Genomic DNA, 25,345 nt, shown 5'->3' with positions numbered 1-25,345 from the left:
AATAGGTGGTATAGTTGAGTTAGGTATCCAGTATTCTATGCCTCCAGGATGTGTCTGATGTACAGCCAGATCAGAAGTGTCACAAGGCACTAATACCTAAAGGGGCTTCCCTGCTAGGTGAAAGTTGAAGGGTTCAGTAGTGGTCCTTGGAGCCTGACTAAGCCTGCCCCTGTGGCGGTGTTGAGGACTTTTAATCTGCTATCTGCCCCTCTACCCTAGGTAGCGACATGTTGATAAGGCAATCAGGATAAAAATCTGTGAGACCAGGATAAAAGTCTGTGCATGGTGATAAGAGGGTGAATGGTAGCAGATTGTGGGGGCTGTGGGAGCCATCTGTCTCAACCGCAGTGGAGAGGCTGGTGCACTTCCAACTGGAGGGAGGGAGGATGGTTGCATCATTGAAGTATTAGTACTGGCTGGAAGGCTGGGACTGCACCTTCACTGGAGCACACTGTCACCTTGGTCAAGTGCTCCATAGCAGGAGCATGGTTCTAAGCAACAGAGCAATAGTTAGAACCCCCCAGTTTTCATTGAGGAACGGGGAAAGTGTGATTTTACAGATTGAGGCCTCCAAGGGGAGAGTTACCATAGTTTTTCCTCCCAAGTTTATGGCCATTATGCCTCTGGCCTTCCTTTCTTTGTGGAAGCTCCAAAGATGAACTAGGGAGGTGCTGCACCATTTGGTCTTGGACTTTGATCCAGACCTGACAGAAGACTCAGTGGCCACATAGACTACAATCAGTGATCCAGAGGATGAGTCTGTGGGGCTGTAGGGTGAGGGTTTGACTCATCTAAAAGATGAGGATTCTCTGTTGGTTCATCTTTCTAAAAAGTAGGAGCTTCCTTATTGATGATTGATGAGGCTTCGTGTACCTGAGTTCAAGAAGTCAGACTAGCCATTTGTCCGAATCTAGGGGCAACGTAAGGGAGGAGGCTGGATGAAAGCCACCATAGAGAGTGCCTGCACTGTTGCAAATAAAGTGGTTCCACCTGGTCTGCAAGCTTATTCGACAAGAGTTCAGGTGAGCTCATGAGCAGAGGCCAAATCAGTCTCCCTGGAGGACGTTTGCCAGGTGGCAGTTTGGTTTTCCTACCATTTTTTTTTGTGAAGGATTACAAGCTCAATTTTAGTAGGCCAGAGGCAGCAGCCTCTTTGGCAGGGCAGTTTTGCAGAGAACCTTGTCTTCCTCCTGCCTGGATGTATAGAGCTCAGGTATATATCCCACTGATTTGGACTGGTTTAATTGACAGTAAGTAAGGTGAAATTTAATCTTGCCTGTAAATTTCCTTTCCTTGAGTTTCACTAAGCCAGTCCGGAATCCTACCATGGAAGGCTGTGGGTTGGGGTTTATCCTTGGATTGTGCTGCAGTTGATGGCTCTGTGATGCTCTTTCTGCTCTTGGAGCTCTGATAGGTTCTATTGTTGCTTCCCCTTGTCTGTTTCAATAGCAGACTATGGACATTTCCTCCAGGAACTTGTTCAAACCTTTTTTAATTCCAGATATGCTAACCACTGTTCCAGAGCTTAACTGTTCTTTGAGTGAAAAAATATTTCTCTGAGGACAAGCAGGCTTGCTTATTCTCACAGGTGGGTAGACGCCGTACCTGCATCGCGTGGCAATAATGCTATAGTAAAAAATAGAGGCTATCAGGAGCGTGAGCTGCGCTCCAGCATGCGTGCGCCAGTGCCTTCCTGCCCGTCGTGTGAATGCGCAGTTTTGTTTTTTCCGCATTAGGATCAGCTGCTTTCTGTGGTAGATTCTCACACGCCTCGTCAGAGAATTTTTTGATATTTTTCAGTGCCTTCAGTGTTTTCTTCTACCCGCTCTTCTTGCTCTTTTGTTTCCCCCCCCCCCAAATATTTTTTTTTCCTTTATTTCTTTAGTATTTTCGCCCGCGTTTGTTTCCTTTATTTTTTGACGTGGGCCGCTATCAGGCCTGCCCAGTCAGGCTGTTCTCTTTGTGCCTCATTCTTCTTTTTCAGGCACGATTGCGTCTTTTGATTTGGCCGGTGCGATTTTTCCATGTCAACGAAGACTCCCAGTGACTTCAAGCATTGTACTCGGTGCTACCGGACCATCTCGGTGAAAGACGCCCATTCTTGGTGTCTTCAGTGCCTTGGGCCCGACCATAGTCTGGCCAAATCTGTCCTCTGCCTTCGTATGAAAACGAGGACTCAGGTTTTCCGAGAGGCTTAACACGCAAAGATTTTTGGAGTCCGGTCCCTCGGCATTGAAGTTGGAGGCATCAGCATCAATGTCGTGCATCGCACTGGCATCAGGAGCCCATTTAGGGATGACTGCTTCAAGACCTCGTGACACTGTGAGCAGTGAGGCATCAAGGGGGTCTCCACCAGTCTCGAGGTCATCTGCTATGCAGGCCTTCCGGGACCGCCCATTGTCGGATCCGACCCTGAGGCGATGGGACAATTCGATGTTGGCACTGAGGAGCATGGGTGATGTACATCGGGTGAAGGCCAAGATGCACCGACACTGATCTCCTTCGATGCATGGTGCCGGGAGCTCTGGGGCACCAAGGGATTTGGCACCTGAGAAGTGTCGATGCCGGGAGGACCGCTTCCCCTCTGTCCAGGAGGTGCCAACACGTTTGTCTCCAAGCAGCCGAGATCCTGCTCCTGCACCGAACCCAGTGATTCTGCAGCCTGCACCTCGGCTGACGCTACAGTCTTTGCCAATTATGGGCCTTGCTTCCTGTGCTTCTGGATGGCCTAATGCAGCAATGTGCGTCAGTATCAGGTGCTTGAGCCTACAATACCTCCTGCTGTGGCCCCGCCTGGCCCTCAGCCCACGGTGCGGTCACTGACGCTGGCGCCGCTTGCAGCACCAGTGTTGACAGCCACCCAAGCCAGCACCCCATCAACATCTGTGGAGGAAGGTTCGCCAGAGTCAAGACGGGAGCCAATTTCTTTTACGCAGCTCTCGAGGACATAGGTCCTCGGCATCAAGGCGGGCCCTGTCTCGGACATCCCTTAGGGAAGTGCTATCTGACACCGAGGAGGAGCACTTATGGGCATCAGAAGATGATCCCAGGTACTTTTACTCTGACGAGTTCTATGGGATTTCTTCTGAGCCCTCCCCTCTACCTGAGAGGAGGCTTTCTCCACTTGCAAGCTTCTCTTTCACCTCTATGCTTATTGCCCGTTTGCAGTCATACCAGCTCTTCACAAACGTGTACTTGCGGAACTCGGTTCGACAGCTGTCAAACTTGGTCAGTGCACTCCTTCCGGAACAAGCCAAGCTGTTTCGCCAGTTGGTCAAGCAGCAGAAGGCATGTCACAAGTTCTTGGCCAGGGGCACTTACGACACTTTTGACGTAGCATCCAGGTTCTCTGCCCAAGGTATAGTAATGCGCAGACTCTCATGGCTGGATGTTTTTGACCTGGACCGTTCTGTCCAGCAGAGGTTGGTGGATGCCCCTTGCAGGGGGATAATCTTTTCAGAGAGAAGGTTGAGGTCGCTGACCAAATCAAGAAGCATACTGATGCTATATCTTCTCTCTCCCGCCAGGCGTCTTCTGCAACTGCCTCCTCTTCCAGGAAGTATTTTGGCACATCGCGGAGTGATCCCTATTACTATTCTAGGCGTAGGTACACTCCTGCGGCTCACCATCCTGCTGAAGCTCCCCAGTGCACTCGTTCGCATCAACAGTGTGCAAGCAAGGCCCCTGCCGCTCCCCAGCAATCGCAAGGGACGGACGTTTGACCGACTCCTGCAGAGAATAGCCACAATCTAAGTGTCCGTTCTGAATGATTTACCGGTTGGGGGGAGGTTAAAGTTTTTTCACCAAAGGTGGCCTCTCACAACCTCCATCCGATGGGTTCTTCAAATAGTCCAGCTTGGGTACACCCTTAATTTGCTTTCCAAACCTCCAAATTGTCCACTGAGAGCACAGGCAGGTATTTGCAGAGGAATTCTCTGCCCTTCTCAAGGCCCATGCGGTTGAACCCGTTCCACCAGGGTAAGAAGGTCAGGGATTCTATTCCAGGTACTTTCTTGTGCAGAAAAAGACAGGGGGGATGCATCCCATCCTAGACCTAAGGGCCCTGAACAAATTCCTACTCCAAGAAAATGTCAGGATGGTTTCCCTGAGCACTCTTCTTCCCATGATTCAGGAAAACAATTGGCTATTCCCTCTGGACTTGAAGGACGCATATACAAACATTCCGATACTTCCAGCCCACCGGAAGTATCTTTGGTTTCGGCTGTGAACACATTACTTTCAGTACCACGTGTTGACTTTTGGCCTCACGTCAACTCCCAGGGTCTTTACCAAGAGTCTAGCGGTAGTCGCAGAGTCGCTATGCAGACTTGGTAGTTCATGTGTTCCCTTATGTCGACGATTGGCAGGTGAAGAGCACCTTGGAGGATGGTGCTCGGGAGTCCTTGTGGATTACTATTCTGGTGCTGGTGCTTCTAGGGTTCATTATAAATTACCCCAAGTCCCATCTCCATCCTATTCAACAATTGGCGTTCATAGGAGCCCTGCTTGAAATGAGGACTGTTCGAGCCTACCTCCCGAAGATATGGGCGGACAATCTTGTCTCCCTGACGTTCAAGGCTCGAGCATTGCAGCAGGACACAGCTCAGCAGATGTTTGAGATTGTTGGGCCACATGGCTTCCACAGTGTACGTTACACCCATTGCACATCTGTATATGAGAATTGCTCAATAGATCCTATCTTCTCAGTGGCATCAAGCCACGGGGGGGATCTATCATCCAAGTGTCCCCGGAGCTTGTACGCTCTCTTCAGTGGTGGACAATTTGGCCCAATTTGACCCTTGGACTTCCATTCCATATTTCCCAGCTGCAAAATGTACTAACAATGGATGAATCTCTCCTGGGATGGGGAGATCATGTAGCTCAGCTTCATACTCAAGGAGCTTGGTCCCTCCAGGAAACGAGTCTTCTGATCAATCTCCAGGAGTTTCAAGCAATCTGGAACTTTCTAAAGGCTTTCAGAGATTGGCTGTCCCATCAATTTATTCTAATTCAAACAGACAATCAGGTAGGAATGTATTACACCAACATGCAGGAGAGCACCAGATTTCGCCGTCTGTGTCAGGAAGCTGTTCAGATGTAGCATTGGGCTTGCCAACACATCATGTTTCTCCAAGCCACTTATCTGGCGTGTGTAATCAACAACCTGGCCGACAGGCTGAGCAGGATAATGCAACTTCACGAGTAGATATGGGCATAGCCTGCAATATCTTCCGAGCGTGGGGCACCGCCTCAGTAGATCTTTTTGCACTCAGATCAACCACAAGGTCCCTCAGTTCTGTTTCAGGCTTCAGGCCCACGACAGATGCCTTCCTTCTACATTGAGGGACAGACCTTCTGTATTCTCTAGTGGGAAAAACTTTGTTGAAACTCAAGCAACACCGTGGAGATTAGAGTGTTCTGACCTTCATCACACAGAACGAGGGGTCGCTTCTACATACCAACCTCCAGTCTCTGGCTCTTACGGCCTGGATGTTGAGAGCCTAAAACTCATTTCCTTGGGTCTTTCAGAGGGTGTCTTGGTGGCTTCCAGGAGGTGTTATTTTTTCAAATGGAGGAGGTTTGCTGTCTGGTGTGACAGCAAGATCATATATCCCAGACCATGCTTGAATACATTCTACACTTTGAGTCTGGCCTCAAGACCAAATCTGTAAGGGTCCACCTTAGTGCAATTAGTGCTGCTTATCAGCGTGTAGAAGGTAAGCCTATCTCTGGACAGCCTTTAGTTGTTCATCTCATGAGAGGTTTGCTTTTGTCAAAGCCCCCTGTCAAACCCCCACCAGTGTCATGGGACCTCAACGTTGTTCTCACTCAGTTGATGAAAGCTGCTCTTGAGCCACTGAATTCCTGCCATCTGAAGTACTGCCATCTGTTGAAAACATTGACATAGAAGCTAGTTTTCTTGGTGGCTGTTAAACTTCAGCTCGTAGGGTCCCTGAGCTTCAGGCCTTAGTAGTAGATGCTCCTTATATACTAAGTTTCATCACAACAGTAGTCCTCTGCACGCACCCTAAGTTCCTTCCAAAAGTTGTGTCAGAGTTCCATCTGAACCAGTCGATTGTCTTGCCAACATTCTTTCCCTGACCTCATGCCCATCCTGACGAATGCAGCTTGCATACCTTGGACTGCAAGAGAGCGTTGGTCTTTTACATGGAGCGGACAAAGCCCTTCAGACAGTCCGCCCAGGTTTTTGTTTAATTTGATCCCAACAGAATGGTGGGTCGCCATCGGGAAACGCACCATATCTAGTTGACTATCAGATTGCATTTCCCAGTCAGGGCTGACTTTGGAGGGTCATGTCACAGCTCATAATGTCAGAGCCATGGCTGCTTCAGTAGCCCATTTGAAGTCAGCCTCCATTGAAGAGATTTGCAAGGCTGCAACATGGTCTTCAGTCTACACATTCACATCTCATTACTGCCTTCAGCAGGATACCCGACATGACAGTCGGTTTGGGCAGTCATTGTTGGAGAATTTGTTTGGGGTCTAGAATCCAACTCCACTCTCCTAGGCCCGTTTTATTCTGTTCCAGGCTTCACTCTCATTTAGTTTCTATATAGTTTCAGGTTAATCTGTGTTAACTCCTCGCCGTTGCGAGGTCCAGTTGACCAGTGTTTGTTATTTTGGGTGTGCCTGGATGCTAGGGATTCCCCATCTATGAGAATACGCAAGCTTGCTTGTCCTCGGAGAAAACGAAGATACTTACCTGTAGCAGGTATTTTCCGAAGACAACAGGCTTTTTATTCTCACAATCCCGCCCACCCCCCCTTGGAGTTGTCTTTGTTATTTTCATTTAGTTTTTTAGCTTTTGTATTAAACTGAGTTTGCTCGTTCACTTGACGAGCGGGAAGACAATGGTACATGCGTGCTGGAGCGCACCTGAAAACTCTATTTTTTACTATGACATTATTGCTGGGCCTGGCGACATGGGAACGACGTCTACCCATCTGTGAGAATAAGTATCTTCGCTTTTCTCCTAGTTGTTTTAAAAGTATTTATATGTACGTTCCTTGAGTGTCCCCTAGAGTTTGTACTTTTGGAACAAGTAGAAAATCGATTTGCTTCTATTCGTTATACATCACTCAGGCTTTTGTAGACCTCAATCATATCTCCCCTCATCTGTCTCTTTTCCAAGCTGAAGAGCCCTAACCGTTTTAGCCTCTCTTCATAAGAGAGACGTTCCATCCCCTTTATCATTTTAGTTGCTCTTCTTTGAACCTTTTCTAATTCCTTTTGAGGTATGTCGACCAGAAGTGAATGCAGTACTCAAGGTGCAGTCTTACTATGGAGCGATACAGGGGCATTATAGTTTTTTTTTGTCTTATTCACCATGCATTTCCTAATTATTCCTAGCATCCTGTTTGCTTTTTTGGCTTTCGCCACACATTGTGCAGAAGATTTCAACGTATTATCTACAACGATACCTAGACCTTTTTCTGGTTGCTGACCCCCAAGGTGGGCCCTAGTATCAAGTAACTATGATTTGAACTATTCTTTCCAATGTGCATCACCTTGCATTTGTCCACATTAAATTTGCCACTTGGATGCCTAGTCCTCCAGTTTCCTAAGGTCTTCCTGCAATATTTCACAGTCCGCATGTGTTTTTATAACCTTGAATAGTTTTGTGTCATCTGCAAATGTAATCACCTCCCTCGTAATTTCAATTTCCATAACATTTATAAATATATTAAATAGCACCGGTTCCAGTACCGATCCCTGCAGCACTTTTATTTCTGTGTACAAGCCCATTTGTTTGCTTGCTTTTTCCTCTGGTGAGAGTGGTTGTCCTGAGGGCGGTATTATTGGAGTTGTTAACACTCCTTCGTGGCATACATTTCTCCTTGGTACACTGGCATCGCCATGGGGTCACGAGCCTCTGAGAAGATTCAGTTTCTTATACACTTTTGTTACCGGGAATAGCGTTCCCTTGACAATTTATGCCTCTGAGGATGCTTTAAAAAAAAAAAAAAAAAAGGCAGTGGCCTAATGAATACAGCACTGACTTGCTAAGTTTGGGTTGTGGGTTTACGTCTCATCTGATGCATGCAAGAAGAATAAAGGCTAGTGCAAGGATAAACACTAGAGAAAGGGGAAAGCAAATATTCCATTACAGAAACCCTAAAATAAGAGAGTTTTAAACAGTAAGGGTTCTGTTCTTTATCTCATGGATTTTTTTTTCTCTTTGAAATTATGAACCTTCTGCTTTGGTCCCTTGGGTTTCCTGATTATTTGACTGTCCATATTAATTTCATACCTATCCCTAGTGTTTCCTTGGTATGGTTTTTGTCTGAGGGCTATTAATAGAAATCCTGGGGTTTAGTCTGTCTTCTATTCTGCAAATTTCTTGGATTCATATTCTGAGGTTTTTGTTTTTATTTTTAAAATCTTATCCTCGCATCCTCTTCTTTTTCTTATTATCAACCTCAGCAGAATGGCTGGAGCTATTTGGCTCACCCATTTTTGTGCTGTTTTCCTTTGCATCCACAAGTGATTCGTGTAAAATTCTTTCTCTTGACATTAGCTACCTTCCTCATTTCATTTAGGTACTTTTTTTCAAACGGTTTTCCTCATTTCAAGAGAACATAAGAACATAAGCATTGCCATACTGGGACAGACCTCTAAAGGTCCATCAAGCCCAGTATCCTGTTTCTGCTCCTCTCCGAGTCTGGTCTCAAAACCAGCTCCATAGGGTTTACCTCACTGCAATTAGTGTTTATCATCAGTGTGTAGAGGGTAAACCCATTGTTGGACAGCCTCTAGTTCCCTTTATGAGAGGTTTTCTGTTGACAGAGCCCCCTGTCAAACCTCCACCTGTGTCATGGGACCTCAACATCGTTCTCACTTTCCTGATCAAAGCTCCTTTGGATGTACTTGACCTAGAAGATTATATTTTTGGTGGCTGTTACTTCAGCTCGTAGGGTCAGTGAGCTTCAAGCCTTAGTGGGGTAGGCAGCTTATACAAAGTTTAATCACAACAGATTATTCCTCTGCATGCACCCTAAGTTCCTGCCTAAGGTTGTGTCGGAGTTCCATCTGAACCAGTCAATTGTCTTGCCAACATTCTTCTGATCTCATGCCCATCCTGGGGAAAGCGCACTGCACAGATTGGACTGCAAGTGATCATTGGTCTTTACTATGAGTTGACTAGGCCTTTCAGACAGTCCACCCAACTTTCTGTTTCTTTTGATCCCAAAAGGATGAGGGTTGCCATCGGGAAACATACCATTTCGAATTGGCTGCCAGACTGTATTTCTTTCACTTATGCCCAGGCTGGGCTGACCTTTGATGCTCATGTCAGGACTCACAATGTCAGAGCCATGGCTGCTTTGGTAGCCTGCTTGAGGTCAGCCTCCATTGAAGAAATTTGCAATGCTGCGACTTGGTCTTCAGTCCACGCAGTCACGTCTTATTACTGCATTCAGAAAGATACCCAACGTGACAGTCAGTTTGGACAGACAGTGCTGCAGTATTTGTTTGGGGTCTAGAGTCCAACTCCACCCTCTTAGGCCAATTTTGTTCTATTACAGGCTGCACTCTCACCCAGTTGTATATAGTTTCAGGTTAATTACCTTCTTTGCGCTTGCCTTTGCAAGGTCCAATTGACCACTGATTGTTGTTTTCGGTGAGCCTGGTAGCTAGGGATTCCAATTTGTGAGAATTACCTGTCCTGCTTGTCCGCAGAGAAAGTGAAGGTACTTACCAGTAGCAGGCCTTTTATTCTCACGTACTCGCCCATGTCCCCTTGGAGTTAGTTTTCTCCTTTTTGTTATTCTTTTTATTATACTGCTGGTCCGGCGCACTCACGGCGGCCATGTAGGCACTCACGCATGCGTATTGGAGTGGGTCTCGTGCTCAAAAACCTATTTTTAAAAGATTGTTATAAGGTCCGGACCGACAACATGGACCCGCGTTACTATTTGTGAGAATGTAATGCCTGCTGTCCTTGGAGAATACCTGCTACAGGTAAGTACCTTTGCTTTTCCATACTGTGCAATGGACAGAGTCCGTGCTATGAAGAATGGAAATACATGGATTCATTTAAATAAACTGGAAATTGGCTATTAACAATAAACTCTGAGCTTTGCCATCCAAGGGATGCTAGCTACAGGTCTAAAATTTTGTTGAGTATGATCACTTCTTACATCTATAGGGATTGGGTGTTAGTACAATCAAGGCTATTTCCTTGGGATACCAAGTTATTGGTAAAATATGCAAGCCAGCATAAAATATTAGTTGGTATAGTTCCTAAATAAAAAGATGGGCATAAGTCCAAAGGACATCCCTTCTTGGCCACCCTCCTCAGAATTGTAAAATTAATGTTGATGTAACAAGAGAGAAATTATTCTAGAATCTATTAACTGGTATTCCTACTGCCTGGTGAAATGTGTTTTTTTCCAGTTTGTCTAATATTACTCAAAGGAAGTAAAAATAAATTCTGAATATTATTGACCTTAGATTGTAAATAAGTTGCAAGTTTCTCAGCATAAATATGCATAGCCCTTCTTGTGGAAGTCAGCTCCTTAAAGATTTTGAAAAGTGTTTTGGGATGAATTGTTGACTTCCTGAATCTTTTTGTCAAAAAATTGAACTTTAGCCTCTCTTGCTGCTTCTTTTTAATAGGGTCTGATACTCTTCCTCCATTCCCGATCCAAAGAAACTTCTTTTCTTTCCCTCCATTGTCGCTTAATAGATCTACACTTTCTTTTTAATGCTTGTAACACATCAGTAAATCAAGTTTCCTTGTCATCAGCGGCAGATGAATCCATTAACTGATGGGTTGTTTCCGCCTACCAGCAGGTGGAGATAGAGAACACTGAAAACCACAGTGACCTTTGGACGGCTAGCCCTCAACTGCCTTCAGTATTTCTCCATCTCCCAGCAGGTGTGGACGTAGCTTGATCAGCTCCTGGATTTCAGACTGCCTGGGGTGGCCCCTGTGCTTTGCCAGTTGAGCAGGGGTGTTGTGGCTGGTGGTGCCCACTTTAAAGGCATATAGGTTCGCCCTTTCCCTGCCTTACCCATTCCCCCCGCCTCCCGGAGTCCCTCTGTTACTGCCTGCCTCCAACTTTCCTCACAGCGTTAAAAAAAAAAAAAAAAAAAGAGCGCGCTTTTACTGCTTGGCTGTTCTGAGGCTTTTTCCAGAGATTATGGTTTTGTGCAGCTTGACCGGAGCTCGTTGACTCGGTCTTCTGAGGTGAGAGTGGTGCCCAGCTCCTCTGGGGAGGTCCTGCGGACGCCGTTCTGAATGGGGTAAGTTTTGGCACGAAGCCGCCATTTTATTGCTATATTTCCGTCCAGTCGGGCGATGGCTGCTGAAGGAGTTAAGCGCTGCTCCCGTTGTGGTAAACGCAGATCAGCAGCGGGGCTGTGTAAAACATGCTGCTTAGATGCTCACGCTAGTATGAGCAAGGCGAGCGATGTTTCTTCCCGCTCGATGGAGCTGTCAGCAGGCGCCATTTTGGAAGCGCCGCATGTCTCGACCCTCGCAGTTGCGGAGGAGTCTGAGTGCAGGGGGACGCCTCGTTTAGAGGCTTCCAGAGAAGCTCCTACATCCATTTCTCCTAATTCGGAGGCGGAGGGTCAGGTTGAACTTTTCTCCCCTGAGTTTGTGCTTTTCATGCTGAAAAGAGCTCTGCAGCAGGTGTCTGACACTGCGTTGCATCCTGGGTTCCCTCCAGGTGTTGATGCCCCGGGGATGACTTTAGAGGTTATTTCCTTCCCCGAGTGTTGGAAACACGCTAAACATAGATGGGTAAATTCCCTGTCTGAAAGTGGCGCATATCCTTTTTCCTCCCCCGTGGTTGGGCTGTGGGGAGTCTGAGGGGTCTAAACTTTATTTATTTTTTGTCTATTAGATTGTAAGCTCTTTGAGCAGGGACTGTCTTTCTTCTATGTTTGTACAGCGCTGCGTATGCCTTGTAGCGCTATAGAAATGCTAAATAGTAGTAGTAGTAGTAGGCAGGCCCTCAGGGTGGGGAGTCTGAGGGGTCTGGCAGGCCCTCAGGGACGGATGATCCAGAGGAGGGTGCCGGTTCGCCACTGGATTTGGATAATCCCAATGCGGTCCGGATTTTCCACCGTGACGAGCTGCCAGCTCTCATTACTGACGCCTTGCAGGCCCTCTCGATTGATGATCCTGCTGAAGGCGATGCCTCCTCTGTTAATCTTAGGATTGCGAGTACTAAGAAGCCTACTCGGGCCTTTCCTGTGCATGACTCCATCCAAGAGCTTATTTCTGCTCAATGGTCTGATCCCGATGCGCCTTTGAAAGTGGTCATAGCTATGGATCAGATTTACCCTTTGCGTGAGGAGCACTTGGCCCCTTTGGGGATGCCTAAAGTGGATGCGTTGGGCACGGCGGTGACAAAAAAGACCACTCTCCCAGTAGAGGGAGGAGTCGCTTTGAAAGACATGCAGGACCGGCGACTTGAGTCCGCGCTGAAGCGGTCCTTTGAAATTGTGGGCCTTGCCTTGAGGGCGTCTATTTGCAGTTCCTATGCAGCCCGGGCATGTGTTTCCTGGCTACAGCAGGCGGTGGAACAGCCCACCGATGGTGCGGGCCCCCTTTCTGAGGTTGCCCCGCGGATGGAGTCGGCCCTGTCATTTTTGGCTGACGCACTTTATGATCTGGTCAGAGCTTCGGCTAAACATGTCTGTGGCTGTGTCTGCTCGCCGCCTTCTTTGGCTGTGGCATTGGGTGGCTGACATGGCTTCTAAGCAAAGGCTGCTGAGGCTTCCCTTTCGGGGTCTCCTGTTATTTGGAGAGGAATTAGAGAAGATTGTGAAAGACTTGAGGGAATCTAAACCCCAGTGGTTACCTGAGGATAGGCCGAGGCCTTCTTCCAAGAGTTCTGTGTTTCCCTCCTGTTCCAGACCTCGCTTCCGTGAAGCTCGCAGGTATCGTTCGGGGCGCTTTGCTGGGTTTTCTCAACATGCCCTTTTTTAGCAGAGGAACTCCTTTCGCTCGGACAAACGTTCCGCAGGGGCCGGTTCAAGGCCAGGAGTTCAGGGGCGTCCTCCACAATGATGGGACGCCGGTCCACTCCTCCATGCCTGCAATAGGAGGACATTTTTCCCTCTTTCTAGAGGAGTGGACCAAGATTACCTCAGATCAGTGGGTCCTGGACCTGATCAGAGAAGGTTACTGACTGGAATTCTGTGCCCTGGTGAGAGATGCGTTTGTGGAGTCCCGATGCGGCACTGCTGTAAAACAGGTGGCGGTAGAGGAGACCTTACAAGTCTTGCTGCACCTCGGAGTGGTGATCCCGGGCTTCCCGCTGAACGCGGATGCGGCCACTATTCCATTAATTTTGTCGTGCTTCAATAAGACGGGTCTTTCAGACCGATCCTCGACTTACGAAGAGTCAACGAGGCTGTCAGAGTACGACATTTTCGCATGGAAACCCTGCGCGCAGTCATTGCGGCAGTACTGCCAGGTGTTACTATTCTGCCCATGTTTCAGGCTCTCAGTCATCTTGTCACCTGGTGGCCAGACCTGGTGGCTGCATTGGACTGTCTGTGTGTTGTTTCCCCTTCCAGACTTCAGCCCAGTCCAGTCCGGATCTTCCGGCCTGCCAGACTCGCTTGTACTGTTTGAGCCTGCACAGCACCCGTAGCTGCCTGGTGATTGCTGCAGCTGAATCTCAGCTGCTGCGGGACTTATTAGCCATTTGGTAACTCTCTGGCTGACCTTTGCATCGTCTAAGGCCCTGATGTGTTGGTGCTTGCTGCACTTCTGCATAGCTTGGTTTTTATTCTAGTTCCTTGTCTGATGCTAGTTAGTCTGTGTGTAGTTTAGCGTAGGGTTTGTTTGTTTCCTAGACTTTTTCCTTGTTTGTCTTTTATGTTTAGTTTCTGTTTGTCTATGTTTCTTGTTCAGTGGCTGCCTGGCAGCTTTCAGTTCTGTCTTGTGTTTATCAGTGTTTGTTCCCTGTTTTAGTGGTTGCATGCAGCTTCTTGTTCCTACCCTGTCCTATAAGTCCTGTCGGCTGCCTGCAGCCAGGGGCTCAACTCCTGGGGAAGGGCGGCTAGTGCAGGTGAAGTATTCCTGTTCCTATCTGAGTCTGTCTTGTTCCTGGTGTGGGGTGGTTTTGCCTGCCACTGCCGCTCCTTGGCAGTGGTCCAAGGGCTCACAAACCTAGTTTCTGCCTGGAAAACGTGACACAAGGAGAGTTTCTCACATCTCTGGACCTAAAAGAGGCATATTTGCACATTCCTATCTGGCCTCCACACTAGCGGTTCCTCTGCTTTGCGGTGTTGGGAAAACATTTGGGCCTTGCCTTTCTGCCTCGCCACAGCTCCCCATACCTTTTCCAAGGTGATGGTGGTCGTAGTTGCCTGTCTCAGTCGAGAGGATATCAGAGTTCACCCGTATCTCGACGACTGGCTTATCAGAGCGGATTCAGCAACCGAGAGTCGGCTTGCCACAGCCAGAGTGGTTACAGTCCTGCAGGCGTTAGGCTGGGTGGTCAGTATACCCAAAGGTCACCTTACCCCCTCTCAGTTTCTCGAGTATTTGGGGGTCCGGTTCAACACGGCCTCGGGGTTTGTCTTTCTCCCCGACCAAAGGCAGTGCAAGCTTCAGAATCAGGTCCATCTGCTCCTGCAGATGCCTCGCCCGCGAGCTTGGGACTTTGTCCAGCTGCTGGGGTCGATGACGGCCACCTTGGAGGTGGTTCCTTAGGCGAGAGCGCATATGAGGCCTCTGCAGATTGCTCTGCTTCAACAATGGTCTCCGATGTCCCAGGAATATCAACGCAGACTAACGTTGCTCCCTGCGGCCTGGCTCAGTATGGAGTGGTGGCTCTCCGACAGGATGCTGCGCCAAGGAATGCCTCTTGCGCTTCCTTCTTGGTGCCTGGTGATAACAGATGCCAACCTTTTGGGCTGGGGAGCGCATTGCCAGGGAAGCTATGCTCGGGGTCTAGACATCCGTGGAAGTGGGGTGGTCCATCAGTCGCTTGAAACTGAGAGCGATATTCCAGGCTCTTGTGGTCTTTCAAAAGACTCTGAAGCGCCATGCTGTCCAGGTTCTGTTAGACAGCATGACAGCGGTGGCATACATAAATCGTCAGGGAGGCACTCGGTGCAGGGCCATGGCCGCGGAGGCCGCTCAGATTTGCCACTGGGCCGAATTATACCTGCAGCTTCTGTCGGCAGCTCACATAGCAGGTCAGAGCAACGTGCAAGCTGATTTTCTTAGCAGGCATCAAATCGACCCAGCGGAATGGGAAACTGGCACAAGAAGTTTTTCTTCAGATTTGTGCCAAATGAGGGACTCCCGGAATGGATTTAATGGCGTCGAGTGCAAACGCCAAAGTACCTCGCTTTTTTAGCAGATGGAGAGATCCTCACTCGGCGGGGTTGGATGCTCTGGCTCAACCCTGGCCCCTGGGCCTCCTTTATGTGTTCCCTCCTTGGCCGTTGATAGGGCGAGTCCTACTGCAGATTCGACAGCACCGAGGTCTGGTGATTCTCATCGCTCCAGATTGGCCAAGGCGTCCATGGTATGCGGATCTCCGCCGGATGCTGATGGACGCTCCTGTTCATTTGCCCCCGGTGCCGAGCCTGTTGGTTCAGGGTCCGGTGGCTATGGAGGAACCCTGCCGATTTGGTCTTATTGCCTAGCTATTGAGAAGGCGCAATTGAGAGACAAGGGCTACTCTAACAAGGTCATCTCCACTCTCTTGCAGGCCCGTAAGTGGTCCACCTCCACAGCTTATGCTCAGATCTGGCTCAAGTTTGAGGCGATCACACCCACGCGGGTTACAGTTTCGACAGTACTGGACTTTTTGCAGGAGGGCTTACAAAAAGGCCTGGCTTACTCTGCGGGTGCAAATGTCAGCATTATCATGCTATCTAGGGAAAGTCGCTGGCGTGTCCCTTGCTGCTTATCTGGACATTGCCTGATTTCTCAGAGGGGTCATTATGCTCCATCCTCCCGTCCGGTTGCCCTGTCTGGCCTGGAACCTGGGGATGGTTTTGAAGGCTCTCCAGTGTTCGCCCTTCGAGCCGCTTAAGCGAGCTTCAGAGAAGGATGTAACTCTGAAGACAGTAATTTGGGGGCCATTACATCGGCTAGACACATGTCTGAGCTGCAGGCGCTGTCCTGTCGGGACCCCTTTCTGGAATTCTCGGAGTCCGGAGTAACGGTACGTACAGTGCCTTCCTTTCTGCCTAAGATGGCTTCAGCGTTTCACCTGAACCAGCCCATTTTTCTTCTTTCCTTTTCTAGGGAAGAGTTCCTGGACTTCTTTGGGCAATTACATCTTTTGGATGTCCACAGGGCGCTGTTGCACTATCTACAGATGTCAAATGGCTTCAGGACTTCTGATCGCCTTTTTGTCTTGTTGGCAGGTCCTTGGCGTGGAGACCCGGCGTCTAAGGCCACTATAGCCTGTTTGGCTCAAGGAAGTCATTTTTTCTGCGTATTTGCTTTCAGGTCGGTCTCCGCCTGAAGCATTTAAGACACATTCCACGAGAGTGATTTCCTCCTCGTGGGTTGAAACGGGTGCACTCTCTCTTCAAGAGATATGTAGTGCAGCTACTTGGGCTTCTCAGCTCTCATTTGTCCGGCATTACAGGCTGTATGTTGCAGTGAAGCAGGATGCTATTTTTGGAGCACAAGTGCTTTTTAGCGATGTGGCCTGTTCCCACCCTATTTAGGGAGTGCTTTTGTACATCCCATCAGTTAATGGATTCATCTGCTGCTGATGACAAGGAAGGGAAAATTAGGTTCTTACCTTGGTAATTTTCTTTCCTTTAGTCACAGCAGATGAATCCATGATCCTTCCCTGTCTGACTTTGTTTTTTGTTCAGATCTTTCATGCAGATATAAATCTCATTGGTAGAAGTTGGAAAACAGTTCTCAGAATTTCTACATGATGTTCTACTACAGGAGGTTGAGGTCGTCCCTCCTTTGTATGGTTATTGCTCCTGTTCTGGGGCGTTTGTTCGCTGTGAGGAAAGTTTATGTTGTTATACCTTTATGGTTCACTCTGCTTTGGAAATCTCAAACACTGAAGGCAGTTGGGGCTAGCCGTCCAAGTGTCACTGTGGTTTTTCAGTGTTCTCTATCTCCACCTGCTGGTAGGCGGATACAACCCATCAGTTAATGGATTCATCTGCTGTGACTAAAGGAAAGAAAATTACCATGGTAAGAACCTAATTTTCCCATTATAGACTTTCCTATTCTATTTTGTGTTTCAATAAATTTTTATCAGAAAGATGAACACTACACCAGCATACAAACATCTCCAGGAGACAAAATCCAGCAGTAGCATCCCTTATCCCCTCCTAGCCCCCACCCCCAAACTGCCACTAGGCTCCCCACTCTTCCCAACCCCTTCCCCACTACTAACAATCCAATAACACTGGAGTGCCTCGTGTTTCATTCGAGACACTCCTATCCATCCAATCCCTCCCTTGGGTTCCCCTCCCCCATATATTCTTCAACTAACTTGTCATTTTAAACCAGCTGTCTATGGTGTGAATAATACCCATGTCTTTTGTCGGTAAGGCAACTCCATCTCAATCAGTGTCCAACTGATATCTCCATTTGCTAAGCGTTAGGGCAATGATATTTTTCCATTGGAGGGCATTCAAGTATTTAGCTGCTGCCAGTCCAAGGCACAACAATTTACTTTCTCATTGCATCCCCCTGTTGTTATACAGACCCAGTAAGCAACTCTGTGTTTTACATGGCAGTGTGTCCCTAACTGCTCCCGAGAGAGAGTGCATCACCCACCCCTAAAAAAGAAGAAAACCTACAGTCCCACCAAATATGCTTAAAAGTCCCCAATTGGGGGCCACTCTGCCATTGTTGGTCAGAAACCATAGGAAATATGGCCTTCCAAGCATATTAGTGTGTAATATCACTGGGTCAGAGCATTATATTTCTTGCACTAATACACATACCAAGGCTAGCTTGACCTCAGCTCAGATGATGGGTTGTAAGCATGCAGCCCAAGTTATGTTCCCAAAATTGCATATACAGGAGAAAGTCCCCCAAAGGTAAATCTGATCTCGCTCTCAAAACAGCAAAGGGTATCAACTTCTGTTCCAGGAAGGTGACCAGACCCACTTTATCCCAGTTGACAGAAGCCCCATTAGGCCTTCCCCCACTATACTGGGGCTGAAATCTCTTAGGTTCCAGTGTGGAGATTTTCTGCCTCCCCTCCCCCTTCCCCCCCCCCCCTCAATGCTTTTGAACTTCCCCCCAAATTTCCCAAAAAAATGATAAAATGGTTCCTTACCAATCGAACCTGAGCCTTGGGGGATGACAGATATCCATAATAAGTGCCTCAGGGGAACTCCCTGCAACCCAACATTGTCCAGCTGGACCCCTGGCTTTGAGATCCCTGCATGCCAGTCTAACAGAATTTTAGTTGCGCTGCTAAGTAATACTAATATAAGTTAGGCCTGCCTGCCCTCTCTGATCCACTGCACTCCACAGAACCTTTTTAGCTAGCCTGAGGGATTTCCCTACTCATACAAATTGAAAAAATAGTGTATATAACCAATGGGAAAGTTGTTGGGAAATACCAGTAGGCAATGTCTGAAAATAAAACAAAAGCCTAGGGAGAGAATAGTTAAGCTCATATAACAGAGATATTGCGGCACCCGGATTAGAAGATAGCTAATACCAGATCTAGTCATCCTAAAGGGAAATGAAAGACCCAGCCACTTCTCTTCCAGGGACGTTGTGGTCAGCCCCAAAAGCTCTGATTTATCAATATTGACCTTAAATCCATCTACAGCACTTTAAGCCCGAAAGAGCTCCAAAATGGTAATGTCAAACCCAGAGCTCTAATATTCATCAAGATATTATCTGCAAAGAGAGCAATACGGTATTCCACCCACACGCTTATCCCCCAGAAATTTGGATGAGCTCGAATGCAAGCTATGAGTGTTTCAATTGAAAGAGCAGAGGGGATAAGAGACAGCCCTGTCGCATCCCTCTGCTAATAGAAAAAAAAATCCATATTTGTGCGATTTCTCTTAGGACAAGCAGGCCTATAATTCTCACAAGTGAGTAATGCTACCCACACTGTCTAGTCTGGAGCTTATTTCAATCTAAAATGAGCTTTGGGGAGCAAGGTATTCATTCTACTGCACGTGCACGAGTGCCTTCCCGCCCACCAGTTTTTTTTGTTTTGTTTTGTTTTTTTACTGTGGTGGGGCGGGAATGTCATTTTCTTCTCCCACAGCCTGATTTGGAAGAGTTTTTTCTGAGTCCTTTTTTTGTTTTACACTGCAATTTTTCTTGTTCTTGTGTTCATGCTTTCTCTTATTCTTTTCTCTTATTATTAGATTCTTTTTTTTTTTCCTGCTTTGTTTCTTTTTTTTCCATGTCTCTAGGCTGTGCTTTGCCCCTTTATGGCACCATCGAGTCATTTGATTTGGCCATGGAAGTTTTTCCTTCCAAGTCCACAAAAGTTCGCAGTGGCTATAAGTATTGTTCCCGATGCATTAGGACTATCTCTGGTACAGATACCCATTCTTTGTGTCTTTAGTGTTTGGGGCCTGATCATAGCCCTTCCAACTGTGTCCTGTATGAAAAACAGGTCGCAGTTGGCCAGAGAGGCTCAACATGAAAAGATTTTTGTAGCCCGGTCTGAATCCTCGGCATCTGTTGTTGCATCGGGAGCATTGACCTGTATGGCTACTAGACCTGTCGACACTGGAAGCAGTTGTGCATCAAGTGGGTCTCCACCTGCCTCAACATCAACTGCTGTGCAGGGCCCTTGGGAACTACCTGCTTTGGACCTGACCCTGAGGTGATAGGAGGATTCAATGTCGTCCTCAAGGAGCCTCGATGACCAAGAAGTGTCGGCATCAATCCTCCTCTACACACTATGCTTGGTGCTCCATGGTGCTGAGAGATTCAGCACCCGAGAAGCATCTGCACTGGGAGGACCGCTCCCCCTCCATATTAGAGGTGCCGGTGCGGAGGTCTCCATGAAGCCAGGATCAGACTCCCGCCTCAACCCCAACAGTTCTGCAGCCTGTCTCTGAGCTGATGCCCCAGCTTTGTCTGGTGTCTTCCTGTGATTAAAACATCAAGGCCCTGCTCCCTGAACTGCTGAGTGCATTGGCGTTGAGGGTGCTTGTGCCTGTCATGCCTCTAGTTGCAGTCCTGCTTTACCCTGAGCCTACGGTGAGGCCTTCCAATCCGGTGACACATGAGACCCCCAGCATTGTCGGTGGAGGAAGCTTCACCGGAGTCTATGTTGGAGCCGACTCCTTGACACCCGTCTCAGGGACATAGCTCCTCTGTGTCGAGGCAGGCTCGGACTCTGCCTTCTCCACCAGAGGTTTTGGCAGATACCAATAAGGAGTGCTGTTGGGAATCAGATGATGACCCTCGATACTTCTCGGAGGAGGAGTTTTACGGGATACCATCTGACCTCTTCCCTTCACAGGAAAGCCTTTCCGGCCACTCTTTTTTTTAAAGAAATGGTGGCTGCCATTCAGTTCCCTTTAGAAATGGAGGACGAGCCCAGGGCTAAGATGCTTGAGGTCCTGGACTACAAGTTCCCTTCTAGTGAGGCTGTGACGGTTCCACTTCATGATATCTTGCAGGATGTTCTCATGCAGAATTGGGAGTCTGTCCCAGTACTTCTCAGAAAGATTGACACTATGTACTGGATTAGCCTCAGCTGCCTTATTATTCCTTGATGATTAAATCTGCCCTCAAAGGGGTCAAGAGTTCTAGAGGTTATGCTTTGGCATCCCTGGGCAGAAAGCTAGAACCTTTGGACTCTTTTGGGTGTAATATGTTTCATGCCTCTATGCTTGTATCCTGTATTTAATCTTACCAGCTCTTCACAAGCATGTACGCGTGGGACTCGGTGTTCAAGCTGCTAGATTAGGCAGGCACTCTCCCTTCAGAGCAGGCCGAATCGCTTCGCCTGGCTTCTCTGGCCCCCATGTCCTGGATGTTGAGTGCCTAGAATTTTCTTCCCTGTCTCTTCCTGTGGGTGTCTCGGGCCTTGCTGGCTTCCAGGAAAGATTCCACCAAGAGATGTTACTCTTTTAAATGGAGGAGGTTTGCTGTCTGTTGTGAGGGCAATGCCCTAGATCTAGTTTCCTATCCTACACAGACCCTGCTTGACTACCTTCTACACCTTTCTGAGTCTGGCCTTAAGACAACTCTGTAAGGGTTCACCTCAGTGCAATTAATGCTGCTTATCAACATATAGAGGGTATGCTCATCTCTGGACAGCCTGTAATTCGTTTCATGAGAGGTTTGCTGTTGACAAAGCCCCCTGTCAAACCTCCTGCTGTGTCATTGGTCCTCAGCATTGTCGTCAGCCAGCTGATGAAAGCTCCTTTTGAGCCACTGTTGTCTGAAGTACTTGACCTGGAAGATCATTTTCTTGTTGGCTCTTACTTCAGCTCGCAGGATCAGTGAGCTTTAGACTTTAGTGGTGAATGCACCTTATACTAGGTTTCATCACAACAGTCTTCCTCACGTATCCTAAGTTCCTACCTGTCAGAGTTCCATCTGAACCTACCGATTGTCTTGCTAACATTCTTTCCCTGACCTCATGCCCATCCTGGTGAAGGGCGTCTTGCACACCTTGGACTGCAAGCAGGCATTGGCCTTTTATTTGGAGCGGACTAAACCCCACTGACAATTAGACAACTTTTTGTGTCTTTTTATCCCAACAGGATGGGGGTTGCCATCGGGAAACTCACAATGTCTAATTGGCTAGCAGAATGCATTTCCTTTGCTTTTACCCAGACTGGGCTGACCCTTGAAGGGTTATGTCAAGGCTCACAATGTCAGAACCACGGCTGCTTCGATAGCCCACTTGGCAATCAGCCTTCATTGAAGAAATTTGAAAGACTGCGATGTGGGCTTCAGTCCATATGTTCACATCGTATTACTGCCTTGTGGAGCATACATGACATGACGGTCGGTTTGGGCAGACAGTACTGCAGAATTTGTTTGGGGTCTAGAATCCAACTCTACCTTCTAGGTCTGTTTTGTTCTGTTCCTGGCTTTCACTCTCACACAGTTTGTATATAGTTTTAGGTTGTTTTGTGTTATGTCATTGCCGTTGCGAGGACTAATTGACCTGCGATGGCTGTTTTCAGTGAGCCTGGTAGCTAGGGATTCCTCACTTGTTAGAATTACAGTCCTTCTTGTCCTCTGAGAAAGCGAAAATACTTACTGGTAGCAGATATTCTACGGAGGCCTTATGTTCTTAGTAATTGTCTTCTCTTTTTTTTCATGTACTGTAGTTTTGAACTGGCGGTACCTCATTCTCGCGGTTGGTGGGAAAACACTCGCTCATGCACAGTGGAGCGAGAGTCCCTCACTTCACAACGCTCTTTTTATCTTGAAATAAGCTCTGCACTGGGTAGCACAGGTCACGTTACCTACTAGAATATAAGGCCTGCTGTCCTCGGAGAATACCTACTATAGGTAAGTATCTTCGCTTTATCCGATGGTAGGCCTTAGGCCCCATATATAAAGCACTGACCCATATCTGATAGTTATTCTCTAACCCCACTTTTGAAGAACTGCTGCTGTTAAGAAAGTCCAATTCACTTGACCAAAAGCCTTTCCTGCATCCATAGCCAACAAGGCAATTTTGCCATGGGATTGCTGAGCTGCCCAAATCAGATGGAGCGTTCTCCATATATTATCCCTACCTGACGTCAGGCCATGAACCCCGACTGGTTCGTATGCACCAGACCCAATAAGACCCGTGCCAGCCTGAATGTTGACTCTTTAGTTAGAATTTTCGCACCACTTTTAATAAGGAAATGTACCAGAAGGAACTGCAGGAGGCAGGATCTTTTCCCAGCTTTAAAAGCAACATCACTACTGCCTCTGACATCGAGGCAGGGTCTGCCCTGCCAAGACCCCATTACTCATCTGAACCACCACCCCCCCCCCAGGTCTCCCAGAAGCTCTTTATAAAACTGCCTTGTAAAGCCATCTGTCCCTGTTTTTTCCCCCTGTTTCAGATGACATATGATCACTATTACTTCAGCAACGTTATATGCTTGTCCAGCTATTGGCTGTCCTCGTCTGAGAGCCTGGGGAGGTGCACCGTTTCCAGATATCAATCTGTATGTACCTTATGTATATATGCTCCTGTAATAATGGAATCTGTATAATGCCATTTGCCCCGTGACCCTTAATCTTTTGAATATTAGTCTCCCATCTATGAGCTTGTATGTAGCAAGCCTGCAGAGTGCCCGGCTTATTACCAAATTCAAAAAAAATCTGCCACAAGTGGAGCCTACAGAAATCTACCTCTTCCATTTGTAGCTTAGCAAGCTCCACCTGTATAGAACATGGCTCCTGCAAGAGCCGCGAATCTAACGTCTGCTTTTGTTTTTTCTCCAGAACCAGTAAACTTCATCTCTGTCCCTTCTGGTGCTTCTTTCTCGCCACCCACATCCCCCTTACTACCTCTTTGAAGGCGTCCCATAGGATGCCATCACTTACTTAACTTGTATCATTCTCAAGCCAAAAATCCTCAGTTGCCGCCCAAACAGCTGCACACACTTGGGCATTCCCCAGTAAGGATTCATTTAATCTCCAAAATCCTGTATCCCCCTCCCAGATCCCCCAGGTGTTACCATCTGGGGCATGATCTGAGATTTGAATAGATTCTATGCCCAGATTCTGCACTCTTCCCCATATATTTCTGTGTGTCCACAATACATCAAGTTGTGTGTATGTCTGATTAGCTTGGGAATAAAACCTATAGTTTCCCCGAGTCCCATGCAACAATCGCCAGCAATCCTCCAATTCCAGCCCTTGCATAGGGCTCAGCAAAGGCTTCCTATGGTCTTTACTGTAGTCCCCCCCCCCACCTCCAGAGTGGTCTAACCGTGTATCCGATACCACATTAAAAGTTCCCTCCACCATCTCCCCTCCTGCCCACCCACGAGCAAAAGCCTGGAGATCTGGTGCACAGACTTAAGAGCCTCCTTTTCCTACATTGAGGGCATAAACATTAACAAAGGTCAATTCTCACCCCTAATAAGTCCCTTGCACCACTACCCAGCAGCCCCCTGGGTCATTAAACACTTTTTGTAGGTCAATGCCCATCCCCCTCCTAATTAAAGTTGCCACCTCACCCGTGCGCATGCTCCCTGGTACATTATACACTACCACCTCCTCAAATTGTCTCTGCAACACATGTGAATCCTTGAGCCACAAATGAGTTTCCTGCAAAACATCCCACTGCATCCCGTCCAACTCACAAAGTACAATACTATGTTTCCCTGGATTATTCACCCCATTCACATTCCAAGAGTCTATCCAAATCTCCTTAGTCTTCTCCCTCTTATTGTCCACACCACCGCCCCCCTGCCTCCCCCTCCCCCATTCCCCTGGAGAACAAGATGATCTTTACACTCCCCAATCAGCCAACCCTTGAGGAAATATCTTCCCTTCCAGAAGGCCTCAAATAAACCTCTCCACCCTCTTTTCAAAACCACAAACATACTGCACCCATAAACACTTGTTTCCATACATACCGGACATACACACAACTGTCAAACATACCCCTCAAAAATCAACCCATCCTTCCCACCAACCATTGTCTCAAGTGGTAGAGCTCATGGATTTCTTTCCCCTGCTGACCACTGTCATCCAAGCTGAGTCTCACCAAGGTTCCAGCTTTGCAGGTGCAATCTCTGGACGGGCTGATACTTTAGAAAATCCCAAGGCCCATAGTGCCAACCAGGCTTTCTCCACAGTTTTGACTTTCTGAGATTTCCCAGCCACTGTAATCCAGACTCCCAAAGGAAGGAGCCACCAATATGTGTAGCTTCCAATTCGCAAAATTTGCGTAACTTCTCTGAAAGACTGTCTTTTCTGCAAAGTGGCCCATGTCAAATCCTGGTTGACTCCCACTTTGAAATTCTGCCATGTAAAATCCGGGTGCTGGCGAGCCTTCGCCAGTATAATTTCTTTAGTGTGGAAATCTGCAAAATTTACCTCAGTATCCCTGGCTAAGCCCTCTCTCTGTGAGCCTAAGCTCCAGTGTGCTCTCTGAATATGAAGGTCCATCTCTAGCCATATCCAACAACTTAGTACAGATCTCCTGCACCACCACCGTAGCACAATCTTTTTACTGCTCAGTCTTTGGTATGCCTTTAAACCTCAAATTTTTACGCTGGAACCAATTGTCTAAAGCCTCAAGCTGATCACGCAGTTCTTGTAATGAGGCAAAGTCCCGATGGGTTGTGCGCTGTAAGGTTTGCACCTCTGCTTGCAGCGTTGCCATGTGCTCTTCTGTCTCAGCCACTCGATTACCTAGATCACTCACGTCAGCTTGAGTTTCTGCCAGTG

The 25,345-nt window shown here is 47.7% G+C and overlaps 1 protein-coding gene across 1 annotated transcript in view; it reads left to right on the top strand.

Moving 5' to 3' along the window:
• MGA (MAX dimerization protein MGA) overlaps positions 1–25,345 on the top strand; it is an 801,076-nt gene that overhangs the window by 327,201 nt on the left and 448,530 nt on the right.

The sequence above is a fragment of the Microcaecilia unicolor genome, chromosome 9 (assembly GCF_901765095.1).
Source record: "Microcaecilia unicolor chromosome 9, aMicUni1.1, whole genome shotgun sequence".
In the NCBI taxonomy this organism is placed as follows: domain Eukaryota; kingdom Metazoa; phylum Chordata; class Amphibia; order Gymnophiona; family Siphonopidae; genus Microcaecilia; species Microcaecilia unicolor.
The sequence above is the reverse complement of the archived record's forward strand: the minus strand, read 5'-3'. Positions and strand labels throughout refer to the sequence as shown.